This window comes from Phoca vitulina, unplaced genomic scaffold (genome assembly GCF_004348235.1).
Source record: "Phoca vitulina isolate PV1807 unplaced genomic scaffold, GSC_HSeal_1.0 scaffold18, whole genome shotgun sequence".
Classification (NCBI taxonomy): domain Eukaryota; kingdom Metazoa; phylum Chordata; class Mammalia; order Carnivora; family Phocidae; genus Phoca; species Phoca vitulina.
Window position 1 is genome coordinate 24,325,585 of NW_022589721.1, and position 15,807 is coordinate 24,341,391.

The following is a 15,807-nucleotide window of genomic DNA, read 5'->3' on the forward strand; positions in this document are numbered from 1 at the left end:
GAGTAGGGACGGTAATAGTCTGGATTCCAGACTCTGATGCCGGTTGGAATCCGGACTTCGCCTTCTTTTTTCTTGGCTGTGTTATCTTGGGTAAGTCACAGAACTTCTCTGAGCCTTCATTTCCTCAAATGTGAAATGAGGTGGTAATGCTACCCTTACAGGTTTGATTTGGAAACCAAATGTTTAGACAGGGACTGACACATTGTAAATGCTCAAATAAATGATAGCCATGATTGTTCTTAGTACCATGAGAGACATCTGAGAAAGGAAGGTTTTAACTCACGGGGTGTGTGCTGTGCCTATCTGTGCCTGCTTACAAAACCTTAGATGTTCATTTTCTTCCTAATCACTAAGTGATTATTTTTCTTTGCAGCATTTCAGAAACTGCTCTCTGCAGAGGAAAAGGTTGGTGGCTATGGCAGACCCCCTTCTGGTGACATCTGAAACTCACAGACCTCACGGAATTTGGGATTTTGCTCTTAATCCAAAAGTCAGGACACTGTGGGGGTTTCTTTAAAAGTCTGGAGAGGCTTCACGAAGTTTGAGAAAAGCAAAGTAAATCTCTGTCCAGTCAGGCCAGGACTGGGCAGCCAGTGGGAATGATTCACTGTGGTTTCCCACAAACATGCCACATTTAGGGGTTTCTACCTGGAGGATGCAGCTTGGTGGCTTTGCTCTAAGTCTTTCAAATTCCTTTGAAACCCAGTCAGACTTTGAAGAGGGAACAACATGCCCAATGAGTGAAAACGGAAGCTTGAAATGAACCTGCTGTGGGCGGAAAATTGGGTATCAGCCCTTCTACTCCACGTCAGGACCAGACATCAGTTTTAGACCCAAGTTTGTCCTTTTCTGCAGCTCTTTTTCAGTGGTGAGAAGCAGTGAGACAAACTCTAGGCTTGGCACCAGGAGTCCGGGGTCCTGCCCCAGGCCCTTTGCAGCTGCTGTTCCCTCTTCCTGGAAGAATCTCCATTTGGCTGTTCTTGGCACTCAGCTCACAGCTCAGAAGTCAGCTCCTCAAAGGGGGTTTTCCCCAGCCATTTGATCTACTTGTCTTTGGCACCTACTTCCACCCCTACCTCTCTCCCACATCACATGCCCTGTTTCACTGCTTCAGAGGCCCTACCGCTACTTAATTTATCCTGTTTGGCTGCTTATTTATCATCTGTCTTCCCCTGTGTGGGTAAACTGCATCAGAGCAGACTGCTGCTTGTCTCCATCACTCCCGGATGCCAGGGCCAAGAAGAGGCTGGCCCATAGGAGAACCTCAACAAAAACATGTCAGATGAATGAAAGGGACAAACAAGATTACAGTGACCGGATCACTCTGTCCCTTAGCTCCCTGTATCTTCCGCTTTGGTGGAGAGGTGCTCAAATGAGAAAGCCCAGGATAATGGAAGAAGCACTAGATGGCTCTATTAATGGTGCTGGAAAGTTAAAGCTATAAGTAATTAAGACTGCCAGATGATGTAACTGCAGTCTCATTGGGACAGTCCCAGTTAATTGCTCCCTCCTTTGTGCTCCCCCAGCACTTCTGTTCATTTCAAGAACATATTTATCACATTATATGCTTGCTCGTTGAGTGCTCTCCCAAGTCAGATGGCAAACTCTTTGACTTGAAGGGAAAGGAAAGGAGCCTACATTTATTGACCACTTACTCTGAGTGGGGCCCTGAGCAAGGTGAACTGGAATTCATTAAAAGGCATTCGGTAAGTGCCTGTAATGTGCTCAGAAATCTTCTGGGCATTAGATCTGCAGAGATGAACTATTCTTGCCCTCCAACAAAGACAGATCAGGAAGTTCTATTTAGAAAGCAGGGAGAGGATGACTCTCACAGAGGTATGCCCAGGGTGTCTTGGGGCTGTAGAGAGCATGGGGAAGTTTCCTAAATCAGCATGGGGTGGGGGTGGGGGGATGGTGGTGTCTTAGTCAGTTTGGACTGCTATAACAGAATACCATAGACAAGGTGACTTATAAACAACACAGGTTCATTTCTCACAGTTTTGGAGGCTGGGAAGTCTGAGATACGTCCGAACAGATTTGGTGTCTGGTGAGAGCCCACTTCCTAGTTCATAGATCATGTTAACATGCTTTCAGCATAGTTCCTCAGGGGATCCCCAGTGGAATCGGGTCCACTTGCCCCCATTAGTAATCCTCCTGTTAATTCACTCTTTATGCCATTTGTCTCCTTCCTCTCTCTCCCATTCATTCATTCTCCCTGGGATCAATCACCTCCCAAATAAACTAGCTGCACCCAATTCCTTATCTCAAGGTTTATTTCTGGGGGAACCCAATGCAGGACTGCATTCACTCATTTATTCACAGATTTATTCACCAGGCACCTCCTATATGCCTGAGCAAAAATGAAACATGAGTATGGGCACATAATATAACACTACAAGGTTCAGCATGGTCTGAGGAAACGGTGCATGTTCAGACATGGAAAGCAATGAGACTGAAAAGCTTTGTACCATGTTACAGTTGAGGAAACTGAGGCACAGGAGTGTTCCGTAACTGGCCCAAGGCCAAACGGTGCCCAGAGGAGCTTTGGAGTTCAGACTCTTAACCACTGCCCTATACTGCAGCTCTTGGTGGTTAAAGCTATGAGTGCAAGCTGTGGGTGAGTTCACTCGAGCGGAATGTGTGGACTGAGAAGATCTGGGATGAGGATTGATCTCGGAGGGACACCGTAGGCAGAGGAAGAGGGGCTTACGAAGAAGACTGAGAGGGAGGAGCCTAGAAGGGAAGTGGATGGAAAACCAAGGGTAAGGGAAGAAATTTCTTCTAAAAGTCAGGAATGGCCAATACTCAAATGCCCCCAGAGTTCAGTCAGATAAGGATTGGAATGCAGATATGCATTTTATTTGACAATTAGAAGACTGATAATTTTTGCCAGAGCTGTTTCAATGGAGTGGAGGGATTGGAAGCCAGATTGCAGTGGGTTGAGGAGCGAGTGGGAGATAACAAGTGTAGACTACTCTTTTCAGAAACAAGGCTGTCTAGCTAGTGGGAGGTGAGGGGAGGATTCTGTAAAGACGGGTGGGTGAGTGAGCATCTGTGGTTGATGGGAAGGTCCCAGGAGAGTGGGAGAGGGCGAAGAGGGAGGGTGGGCACACTGATGGAACAGGTGGTGAGGATGAGGAGGGATGGGTGGGGGGTGGGACGAGGCCTGGACCAGAGGGGAGCCACCTTGTCCACCAGAGCAGAGGGCCAGGGGACAAAGACAGACTCAAGTTCCTTGGTGAGCTGATCCCGGAATCCTTGACTAGGAGTTAGGTGGGCTCTTAAGGCCCCGTGGTTTAATTCCTCATGACATTCATGCTCTGGGTAAAAACAATTCATTCCAATGTGGATGAATACAAAGTGGTATCAGTCTCATAACTGGGGAAAGAAATGGCATGAGACACTATTTTGACCCAAAGTAGGTTAGTCAAGTGGCAAAGGAGAGGATGAGCAGGATGGACTTTGGGAGCCAGAAGAGACACAGTTTGATGACTGATGGGTGAAGATAGGGTGGGGGGCGGTGGTGAGCACACGCAGGGGGACAATGGCACTCACCTGTGAGAAGGAGGAGGCGGAGGGTGGTATTTTTAACCATGATAAAGAGCATGGGATGGGAACGTTTTGAGATAGAAGATAATGAGTTCCTGTTTGTGCTTTGTGCTGGGAAGGCAGTGTGGGTGGTGGGTAAGAGTTTGCAGCTTTGCTTGGGGTGGGAGAGGCGGTGGGCTTGAGGGTGGTAGGAAGAGGGGAGGCAGAGGGACCTACGCAGTTGGTGAGAAAGCACCTAAACAGCTAACACCCTTTACTGGCTTCTCACAGTCTTGCTTTGTACTGACTTCTCGAACGCAGAATTTCTCATCCTTGGTGTTAGCACATTGGACCTGGTAATTCTTTGTTGTGGGGGCTTCTTGTGCTTTGCAGGATGGTTAGCATCCCTGGGCTCTCCCCCCTGGATGCCAGTAGGAACACCCCAGTTGTGACAACAGAAATGTCACCAGACATTGCAGAATGTTCTCTAGTTAAGAACAACTGCTCTATCATCTTTCCCTCATGTCAGGATATCGCTTAAAAGGTGCAACTTTGGACAATCTTCTTCAGCAGAAACCCCTGTTCCCAATGGTTAGGTCACATTGATAGGGTTCTGATCCAGGTTCCGCCACTCCCCTAGTTCGTGACCTTGGGCAACTTTCTTCCCTTCCCTTGGCTTCTATTTTGTTGTGTTGTTTCTGGTTTTCTTGTTTTGCTTTTCCTCTGTAAAATGAAGTTTTTGAGAGGATGACATCAAGTGATCCATGTGAAGTGCTTGGCTCCATGTGGAGTAACTAGTTAGCCTTCATTCTGTTGTCGTTTGTACTGGTAATATTCATAGAGGTATGTAGATGCAGGTGAGACATCCACTAAGCATCTGGAAATTTGGGCCTCAAGATCTGGGTGTCACAGATGAATCACAGACAAGAGGAAACACTTGACGTGGCCTGGAAAGAGTGTAGATAGAAAGAAGAGAGATTTGAACAAGAACCCCATAGGACACCAAAATTTACTAAGCAGCGGAGAAGGAGGAGTCTATAACTGAGATTTGGGTGGTCAGAAACACAGATGGGGATCTAGGTGTGAATTTTTCATCTAGCAGCAACCTTGACCTTCAGGTGGTGGGAGGCATGTCAGCGGAATGCCGTCTTGTGGAATGATGCTGATGTTGGTGCGGACTTTGAGTGCTCCCCTGGAGTCAGGTGCCATGTAGATATTAATACTCATTTAATGCCCACAACAAGGTTATGGCTTAGGAACTATTTATTATCCCCATTTTATGGATGAAGAAACTGACATTCAGAGGAGGAGGTGAGGGAGGTTGAGTTCGTCAGCAAAGAGGGTGGAAGAAGAAAGGGCTTTCATGCAGAGAACAAAGGAGCAGACGAGCACCCCAACACCCATGGGCATCCATTGGTGTTAGTGGAACAGAGAGTGTGAAGCAGGTGTGAAGAGCTGGGGGAAAGCCTGGGAGGGCCCCCAAAAAGGGAGAATGTCCAGCCGTGCAGTGTCAGGCCATACTGAATCCCAAGGTGAAAGGAAAATTCAGTCATACTGACCCTGTCTTTAAAAGTGTGACATTTTATTCATCCTGGAATGTTTGCATTAATTTTCCTTTTACAAAATACTGCATTAAAATATTTTTTTTATCTTGATTACCAAATTTGTTGGCAAATGCTCAGCTGGACTGAACGAAAGTCTAACCTCTTCCAGTTTTCTTGACCTTGCTGCTTATGATTCAGATTCCAGCCTGCCTCACTCCCCTGTCCCTTAGCCAGGAAAAGGCAAGGCTCCTGATTTCAGCCCCACATGACAAGAGCCAGTGGGGAAGAGGTAACTCTACAGGAAACCACATGCTTTTAGGAAGAGGAAATGGATACTGGGCACCAAAACCTAATAACTGTCCACTACACTTGGGCCACCTGGAGATCTTTGGTGCAAAGAAGAAAACATTCTGGGGAGTGGGGAGAGCAGGGAAGGAAAGAATGGAAGGTGGGTTCAGCACACATAAACACCCAAAGCCAGATGCTTAAGAACCTGCATTGTAGTCCATAGCCTGGGTTTCTTTTTTTCTCTTTTCTTCTTTTTTCTTTTTTTAAGGCTTATTTATTAGAGAGCAAGTACAAGTGGGAGGGGCAGAGGGAGAAGGTGAGAGAATCTCAAGCAGACTCCACACTGAGCATGGAGCCCGATGCAGGGGCTCAATCCCAGGAACCTGAGATCATGACCTGAGCCGAAACCAAGAGTCGGATGCTCAACTGACTGAGCCACCCAGGCACCCCCGTAGCCTGGGTTTCAGTTCTCACTCACCCACCAGCCCTGTGATTTTGCCTAGCAAGTTCAAATGTTAAGTGTCAGTGTCCTACAAAATGGGGATAATGAAAGTACACATATCATAAAGTGTTAGGATGAAATGAATTAAGCCACATAAAAGTGCTTGAACATAATAAATATTCAGGGTTTTATTTCTATAGTGTGGTATTGACATTTTAAAATTTATTTTTCAAGCTACTGAGTCATGAAGGAAAGAGATGGAATAGTAACATGAAGCTTAAGGGGAGTCCAAGGTGGATTTTTGTTTTTCCAGTTGGAGGAACAAGAGAAGTAGCCAGGGGAGAAGGGCAGATAGAAGGATGTGGCAAGCGGTGATTGCCCCCCCTGAGTTGGGAATACCTGTCATACCTTCCCAGGTTACACTCACCAATTCACAGAGAAGTTGTAATGGAGCAGGGCCACACATGCCTGGCCAGAATGGTCAGGGACAGAATCCAGATTTCAATGCCCACAGAGGTGTTTCTCCCTGAAAACCCGGTCACCGTACTGCATCTAGTCATTGTCAATCCCGGAGCCACTGCTTGAGCCCAGGTCACAAAAATGTGAGAGGCAATGAGATCTTTATTATCACACTGTTAAAACAAACAAACAACAAAAAAACCCACCCTCTTTGCAAAAGCTAAACTTGAAAGGGTCCTGTAAGATGAACATCCAATGGCATTTCCTCCAAAGATGCTAAGCATCAGGGAAAATGCTTTCCATCGTTAGGTCATTAATTTTAAAAGCTCCATTTCCAGCTATAATGGAGCTTTGTGATAAAAGGGTCAGACAAATGGCTCATTGCGACAATCTCTTATGGAAGTAAGGTTCTCTTCTGTTTTGTGTGAAATTGATAAGGACTTCACCCTCTACTCCTCTTGGGAACCCCAGGTGGCCCAGAGCAAGCCTTCCCTAACCTTTTGGGGTGGGTCGGCCTCTCATCTGTGTTCCCATAACATCCAGGGATCAATGCTGGTGGAGTCTTCACTGCCATGCACTTCATCTCTCTCCTGCAGGCCAACGGCAGGGGCTCTCTTACTCGCCTCTGTACAGCTGGAACCTATCAGAGCGGGAGCACACAGTGTGCGCTTAACCCACATCTCATGAATGAATGCCTGCACTCTTGATGAAACAGCACCCCTCTTTAGCTGTGTGAGAAAACCTGCTCACTTCCTGAGTAAGCAAAGTTGGGCAAGGAGGATTTCAGGGCAGACTTCTCAAGCTGGTACACTGTGCCGAGTGGAAGCAACTATGTGTATTAGGAACAGTATCAATGATAATAAGCAGTAGCTAAAATGTGTTGAGTGCTTTCCCTATGCCTGGCACTGCCATAGAGTCCTAATGATTCCAATGATCATCTCATGTAATCTCAAAATAAACTTATGAGGTCAGACTATTTATACTGTACATTTTACAGATGAAGAAACTGAGCCTCAGAAAAGTTGCACACAGAGGATCTGTCTTTGAGCGATTCAACTGTTCACTTCATGCTCTTGTTGCAAACTGAGCTCTGGGGATCCAAGTAGGTCATGGAGTTTGCAGACTACATATATAAGGAGTTTATGGTGTATCCGAGCCATAGATTTATACTGTAAAATAGCAGGTCCCTTTAGTCCGTGCCTACTGTTCCAGAAAAAGTGGAAAATCCTCCCCCGGTGCTTTTGTAAATAGTCCTTAATTGAACTCAGCCTTGGTATCATTACCACCAAGTTCTGCAATTAACCAGCCTGGAGCTTATTTCCTAGGGCACAGCAACGAAGATATTTACACATCCAACTTTTAACTCTAAGCAAGATTTTCAGCCTGTAAATTGCTTATCCAGCCGCAATCATAGCTGCTAGGAAACTGCCTGGGGCTGTTTGAGGGGAATGGGAAAGAAAGAGGATTCCCCCAAAGCCAGCTGTTGCACCCCCAGAATAATAACACTAACAATTAAGAACTAACAATTGTACAGTCCTTTAAAAATTACAAAGCACATTCTCATGCAGTTAATTCCCCTGAGAGTGGGAGGAGAGGACTGGTGTATTTTAAAGAAGAACCCCAAAGGCTTGTTTCCTCCAGGGCTGTACATAATCTTTTGTTCAACCAATGCTCGGTGAGCACCTACTATGTGCTGGGGACTGTACTAGGTGCTAGAATGTACTGGTGAGCAAAACAGATGCTGTTCCTGGACTCATGAAGCTTCTAGTCTAGCCTTGGAGAAAGAAAGACTATAATTCAATAATATACACAGAGAAATATAAGATTACAACTATTGCAGTAGAGGCGTATAAAATGCATGCGAACCTAAAGTGGAGGGATTTAAGCTAATCCAGATCAGAGAAAACTCTTCTGAGCAGTGATGAATAAGAGTTAACTAGGCAGGGGAGCCTGGGAGGCTCAGTTGGTTAAGCGTCTGCCTTTGGCTCAGGTCATGATCCCGGGGTCCTGGGACCAAGTCCCGCAATGGGGCTTCTTGCTCCGCGGGGAGCCTGCCACTCCCCCTGCTTGTGTTCTCTCTGACAAATAAATAAATAAAATCTTAAAAAAAAAAAAGTTAACTAGGCAAAGAGGGGAGTGTTTTAAGCAAAGAGAACAGAATATGTAAAGGCCCTAGGGCCAAAGGGAGTATATTAGTTTTTGCTGCATAACAGAGCACCCCAAAACTTAATGGCTTAAACATTGATCAGACCATTTGGCCCTTAATTCTGTAGATTGGCAATTTGGCTAAAATCAGCCAGGCAGTTTCCCTCTGATCTTGGCTGGGTTCACTCATGTACCTGTGGTCATCTCCCAGGTCAGCCAAAATAGCTTATCTCTGTTTTGTGTAGTTACACCTCGTCTGGCAGGTTGGTCCAGGTTTGTTGACATAGCAGCAAGGTTCTGGGATGAGCAAGAGAGGAAGCTTGCAATGCCTTTTACAACCGAGGCTCAGAACTCACACAACCTCCTTTCTGCCACATTCTACTGATCAAAGCATCTTTAATCAGTGGGGGGTGGGGGGCGCTGGGGTGGTGCAGTCAGTTAAGCATCTGCCTTCAGCTCAGGTCGTGATCTCGGGGTCCTGGAATTGAGTCCTGAATTGGGCTTGCTGCTCAGTGGGGAGCCTGCTTCTCCCTCTCCCTCTGCCCCTCCCCACCGCTCATGCTCTCTCTCTCTCAAATAAATAAATAATATATAAATTATATATATATATCAGCTGGGAAAACAGCAGCACCAGATCCAAGATGGTGGCCAGCAGGAGGCTGATGAAGGAGCTTGAAGAAATCTGCAAATGTGGAATGAAAAACTTCCAGGTTGATGAAGGTAATTTATTGACTTGGTAAGGGCTTGTTCCTGAGAACCCTCCATAGAAGGGGGCCTTCAGAATCAAAATCAACTTTCCAGCAGAGTACCCATTCAAACCACTGAAGATCTCATTTAAAACAAAGATCTATCACCCGAACATGGATAAAAAGGGGCAGATCTGTCTGCCGGTAATTAGTGTTGAAAACTGGAAGCCAGCAAGCCAAACCAACTAAGTAATCCAGTCCCTCATAGCATGAACGACCCCCCGCCCAAGCACACACTTTGGGCCGACCTAGCTGAAGAACACTCTAAGGACCATAAAAAATTCTGTAAGAATGCTGAAGAGTTTACAAAGAAATCCAGGGAGAAGCAACCTGTGGACTAAAGTCTGCCATGACTGATTCCAGCGAGTGTGAACAGAGACCCAGAGCAGTGCATTTGGACACCCCGCAAAGCAGGACTCTGGAAAATTGACATCTGCTTGTGGCAGTTACTAACTTTCTACAGTTTTCTTAGTCAAAAGTGGTCTAGGTAACCTGTAAAGAAAGGATTAAAAATTTAAGATGTTCTTAAATGTATACATATAAATTTAAGAATATATATATTCTTATATATATAGATATATAGATAGATAAATAGTAAGATATAGAATCTTAGAAGCGGAGGGGATTTTCAAATAGTAATTTGTTACAAATAGTAACAAATAGTAGGTACATACCAAGTAGGTGTATTTGAAAGAATGGAAGGATGCACACATCATAAAGGCCCAGCTTCAGCATCTCTATTCCATGGAATATTGTATGATGGTCTGGAACTAGTTTCTCTACCTTGGGTTCTTTTGACTCCTTGTCCTTGCCCCCTCCACAGTGAGGTCAGAGAGATTTATCTAAAATGCAAACCAAAAAAACAGAAACAAAAACAAAAACACGCAAGTAAAAGGGGCACCTGGGTGGTTCAGTCAAACATCTGACTCTTGGTTCCGGCTCAGATCATGATCTCAGGGTCGTGGGGTTGAGCCTCACGTCAGGCTCCACACTAAAAGTAGAGAGAGCCTGCTTAAGATTCTCTCTCCTTCTGTGCACCCTCCCCTCCCCCCAGCCTCAGGCGCACTCTCTCTTAAAAAAAAAAAAAGTGCAAACCTAACCTTATAACCTTTAATTCTTCCCCGATGCTTGCCCTGCCTATTGACACATCAAAATCACCAAGAGGGGCTGTTTAAAATACAAACTCCTGCCCTCCACCCTAGATTCACCAAATGAGAGTTTCTGGGCTTGGGAACTGGGATCAATATTATTTAAAAGCTGTCCCAAGGAGTTAGCTGCGACTGATCCAGCTTTTTGGGAGCTGCTGTCTGCAAGTTGTCCAGACACAAGCTTTTCAAGAAAGGTTCTCTAGCATTATTGATCTCATCAGCTCAGACATGGCCTGTTTCAGAAATAATCTCTCCTCTCCCTTTGTACCACCCCCAGAACTCATGTCTCCTTTTACTATGTACCCACTGTATCCTACACAGACTTTTTATAATGTTATTATTCAAAGGGTATTATTAAAATCAGCTTACATATCTGCCACGTTCTCACTCCCCTGCCCCAGCCCTTTCTCCCTCTCCCAAGGCAACCGTGTGATCAGTTATCATATTGACTTCAGTCCATACCCAAGGGCCTGCTATAAAATTGACCCAATCCAATTGATCCGAGTGTCCATTGATGGATGAATGGATAAACAAAATGTGGTATGTACATACATTATTCAAAAGGAGGGAAATTCTGCCATGTGTTCCAACATGGATGAACCTTGTGGATGTTATGCTGAATGAAACGAGCCAGCCACCGAGAGACAAATACTGTATGATTCCACTTATGTGAGGTACTCTGAACAGTCAAATTCACTGAGACACAAAGTAAAATGGTAGTGGCCAGAGGCTGGGGGGAGGAGGAATGGGGAGTTAGTGTTTCACGGCGACAGAGTTTCAATTTTTCAAGAGGAGAAAAGTTCTAGAGATGGATGGTGGGGATGGCTGTCTGACAATGGGAATGTTCCTAATACCACTGAAATGTCAACTAAAAAATGGTGCAGTGTAAGAAAATTGAAGATGGTACATTTTATGTCACGTGTATTTTACCACGATTAAAATTTAAGAACCAAATTGAACCCATGAAAGTATGGATGGTCACCAAGCATTTGTTGAACACCTTTAGGATCAGAATATTTCCTGACAGGCTGGCTTTGCCAGAGACCGACTCTATTATAACGTGGACTCTTTAAGATGATGGCTCTGCACATATTCCATTGAGCCGCCGATGGGTGACCGCCAGCTCAGCTTTGGCCAATACTGCTCGCTCTCCGTCTATCTGTCTGGCTCCTGAGGCTTGGCTCCTCTCCTGTCTTCTCCATTCGTGTCTGTGGTCTCAGCACTATTATCCCTGGCAGATTTGGTGGCTCTGTCCCAGCCTCCCACAGCTAATGGACCCTACCTCACACAAGCCCAAGGACTCAGCTCCCAGCTCAGGCCAGCCTCTTTGGCAGAAGTAATCAGATAGAAAGTTCTTTCTTAAATAGAGCCAAGACCTCTGTCCTTATAACTTTCCTTTCTATGGTTCAAATTCTACCTTCTGGAACATTACAGGGCAAGCTCAGCCTCTTTTCCCATCCAGCAGCTCTTCTGACACTCAAACACAACTCTCTGATGATCCTTCCCAAATATTTCCATAACTTTAATTTCTCAGATAACAGCTTTCTGGATCCTTCCCTCCACCCAGTTGCCCTTGCCCGACTTCACAGCAATTTGTTCATGTCTTCCTAAAACGTGGCTCTTAGAGATAAATTCTTCACGTGGCATCTGACCAGTGCAGAGAAGAGCTGGGTTATTATTTCCATGATGTAGACCCAAATTTGCTGAATCCTGAAATAAATCCAGATATCCATTACATCTTTCAACTTAACTATAAACCCAAAGTTGGCTTGTTTAACCAGCACACTTCCTGTGTCAGCTTGGGGTGAAATCGAATGTACTTCAGATTTCAGACTATCTGAAGTATCTGTGTGCACTACACACTGAATGGACATGGTACTGTTACATTTTTAAAATAGCTTTTCATTAAATTGTTTTAAAAGTTAATTAATCCGTGTCTGGAACTTCTCTACTTCTCACCCCCTGTGCGGTCAAGTCTCAGATGTCGCAGGCTGGTTGTCCTCACTTGCCCAGGCAGGATCTCCCTTCCTTCCCCGTAGAATCTGACCCAGTTATTTCTGGGATCCCCCAAGGGGGTCTCATGTGAGCTCTAAACAGGCTCGTTTACTCAAGGCCCCTTGTGGCCGTCCTCTGCCCTCAAAGCTCTCCCATCAGGTGCCTGGTCCTGCCACTGCTCCTAGCACCAGGCACCAAAACACAGAGCCCCTGCCTGTTCTGATGTGTTCCAGAGCCCCCCAGAGCCACAGACTCCAGATACAGTTCCTTTTTATTGTGACGGGTAGCACCAGGCTTATGTATAAAGGGGCTCAGAGCCACACGTCAGGTGAAATTTTTGAATAGGGCTTGTGTGAAGCCGTCTCTTCTTCTCCCTCCTCCTCCTCCTCCTCTTCTTCTTCTTTTCTTCTTCTTCTTCTGATATTATTTATTTATTTGAGAGAAAGAGAGAGAGGGCACGAGCGGGGGCGGGGGTGATGAGGGGAGAGAAGCAGGCTCCCCACTGAGCAGGGAGCCTGATGCAGGGCTCGATCCCAGGAGCGGAAGGCAGAGGCTTAACCGACCGAGCCTCCCTGGTGCCCCTCCAGATACAGTTCTGATGGTTCCTTTGTCTCTCCGAGCCCCCTTCAGCCACAGGGGATGCCTTCAAGGGGCTCCTGTGCCTCCCTCGTCATTACTCACCCCAAGCCAAACACAGGATGTAAAATGTGAATGGAAGCATCTTTAGAATTCTTTGCCATTTTGCGTCTCCACCACACAAACTAGGCAAAAACAATGATTGCCCAGCAAGCATAGCTCTAAAAGAGATCATCTAACCCATTTCCCATCCCCGCCCCCACCCCTGCCTATTCTGTCCAAATGATAAAGCTGAGGCCCAACAGAGAAAGTTATTTAAGCAGAGTGATTTTGTGAGACTGTTAAAGCCGGGAATAAATCAGTCTCCTGAGATCCCCAGGAAATCAGATTTAAAAAACATGCCTAATAAAGGCGGGCACCTTCATGATATTTATCTGGAAATTTCAAGATTTTTTTTAAGTCATTAAGAAAATATGTTTTGTGTTAAACCTCAACCGTTCACCCAGTCCTTGACTCTCCCTCACCCCAATCTTTTACCCTTCCTGTCTATTAGATACTAACTAGGTTTCAGTTAAGAAAAGATGGATGAGGGGCACTTGGGTGGCTCAGTCGGTTAAGCGGCTGCCTTCGGCTCAGGTCGTGATCCCGGAGTCCTGGGATCGAGCCCCGCGTCGGGCTCCCTGCTCAGTGGAGAGTCTGCTTCCCCTTCTCCCTCTGCCTGCCTCTCTGCCTACTTGTGCTCTCTATCTCTCTGTCAAATAAATAAATAAAATATTTAAAAAAAAAAAAAAAAAAAAAAAAAAAAAAAAAAAAAAAAAAAAAAAAGAAAAGATGGATGAAATTCAGCAGCAACATTGCTAGAAACATGAAGTCTTTTTTTTAAAACTATAAGTTGAACATGTTTTTCCCTGAGGGCAAATGCTAAAAAAAAAAAAAAAAGATATGCAGGTGAATCTCGTATTTTCCCGAGATCAAGAGCTGGTGGTGATCCTTCCCTACTGGATTTGCTACTTGCTCTGAATGTGGTCTCTGAGCCAGTCTTCTCCTTGAGCGGTGCAAAAGTCATCACTCCTCTCTGTGCCTCACTTTACTCATGAGTAGAATAGGCTTCAATAGTGTCTCTAAATGTCTCTGACTGGAAAGTGGTACCCGGTAAGCCAGGTAACAGAATCATTTTAGTCAGCCATCCCTCCGGTGATTCCTGTACTCATTGAGGATTTATCGAGCTTCACCTAGGTTCACTCATTCAACAAGTATTTACTGAGCACCAACACTGTTCTTGGTGCTTAGAGTATCTCAGTGAACAAAAACATGAAAGAGACAAGAATCCCCGTCCTTGTGGAGCTTACATGCTAGTGGCGAAAAATGTGCATAGAAAATTAGTAAATGGCGTAATATATCAGAGGTGATAAGGTCCTGAGGGCAGAAAAAACAGCACAACAGGGTAAGGGAGCATCAGGAGGACTGGGATGGAGTAGAGCCAAGACTGCCATTTTTCTTTTTATTGTGGTAAAATAGACATGACAAAATTTACCATTGTAACCATTTTTAAGTGTACAATTCAGTGGCATTAAGTACATCCATTACCACCATGAATCTCCAGAACTTTCTCATCATCACAAACTAGAATTCTGTCCCCATTACACACTAACTCCCCCCTCTGCCCTGCCCCCAGCCCCTGGCAACCACCATTCTACTTTCTGTCTCTATTACTGACTCCTCTAAGTACTTCACAGAAGTAGAATCATAATAGTAATTGTACTTCTGTGGCTGGCTTCTTTCACTGAACATGATGTCCTCAAAATTCATCCATATTATGGCAGGTGTCAGAATTTCGTTCCTTTTTAAGGCTGAACAATATTCCATTGTATGCATAGACCACATTTTGTTTATCCATTCATCAGCCAGTGGACATTTGGGTTGAATAGTTTTTGGCTGTTGTGAATAGTGCTGCTATGAACATGAGTGTGCAAATAAATATCTATTTGAGTTCCTGCTTTCAATTCTTTGGGGTTTATACCCAGAAGTAGATTGGGATCATATGGTAATTCTACATTGGAGCTTTGAGGAACTGCCATACTGTTTTCCACAGCAAACGCATCATGTCACATTCCATCAATCATCACAAGATTCCAATTGCTCCGTCCTCACCAATACTTGTTTTCTGGTTTGTTTGTTTTTTGTAGTAGCCGATTTAATGGGTGTGAAGTGGTATCTCATTGTGGTTTTGATTTGCATTTTTCTAGTGACTCCTGCTGTTGAGTGTCTTTTTGTATGCATATTGTAGATCTTCCTTGGAGAAATAGCTATGTAAGTCCTTTGCCCATTTTTAAATTGGGCTTTTCGTTGTTGAGTTTTAGGAGTTCTTTGTGTATTCTGGATATTAATCCAGATACGTATGTAATTTGCAAACACGTATGTAATTTGCAAACATTTTTTTCTCCTGTTCTGTGGGAGGCTGTCATTTTAAATGGGCTTCATAGAGAATGCGTCATTTGGGCAAAGAGCTGAATAGGTGCCATTCCAAGGAGAGGAAATGGTAGAATCTGAGAATGTGTAGATTGGGGGAATGAATGTGAGAATGTGTAGATTGGGGGAATGAAAAGAACTGTAAACAAGCCCTTAAGGTCACTCTTTTTTTAAAAAAAAGATTTTATTTATTTATTTGACAGAGAGAGAGAGACAGCAAGAGAGGGAACACAAGCAGAGGGAGTGGGAGAGGGAGAAGCAGGCTTCCTGCGGAGCAGAGAACCGGATGCGGGGGCTCAATCCCAGGACTCTGGAATCATGACCTGAGCCGAAGGCAGACGCTTAACGACTGAGCCACCCAGGCGCCCCTCTTAAGGTCATTCTTAAATGATTATAGGGTCTGCCACTGCCTTGGGGATTCAGAATCAGGCAAGTATGGGGGCTGGAGGGGGGAGCGTGGTCGCAAG

At 45.1% G+C, this 15,807-nt stretch overlaps 1 pseudogene; it reads left to right on the forward strand.

The window, feature by feature from the left end:
* Position 1: 1 nt before the first annotated feature.
* LOC116639313 lies at positions 2-9,592 on the forward strand (annotated as a pseudogene).
* Positions 9,593-15,807: the final 6,215 nt, after the last annotated feature.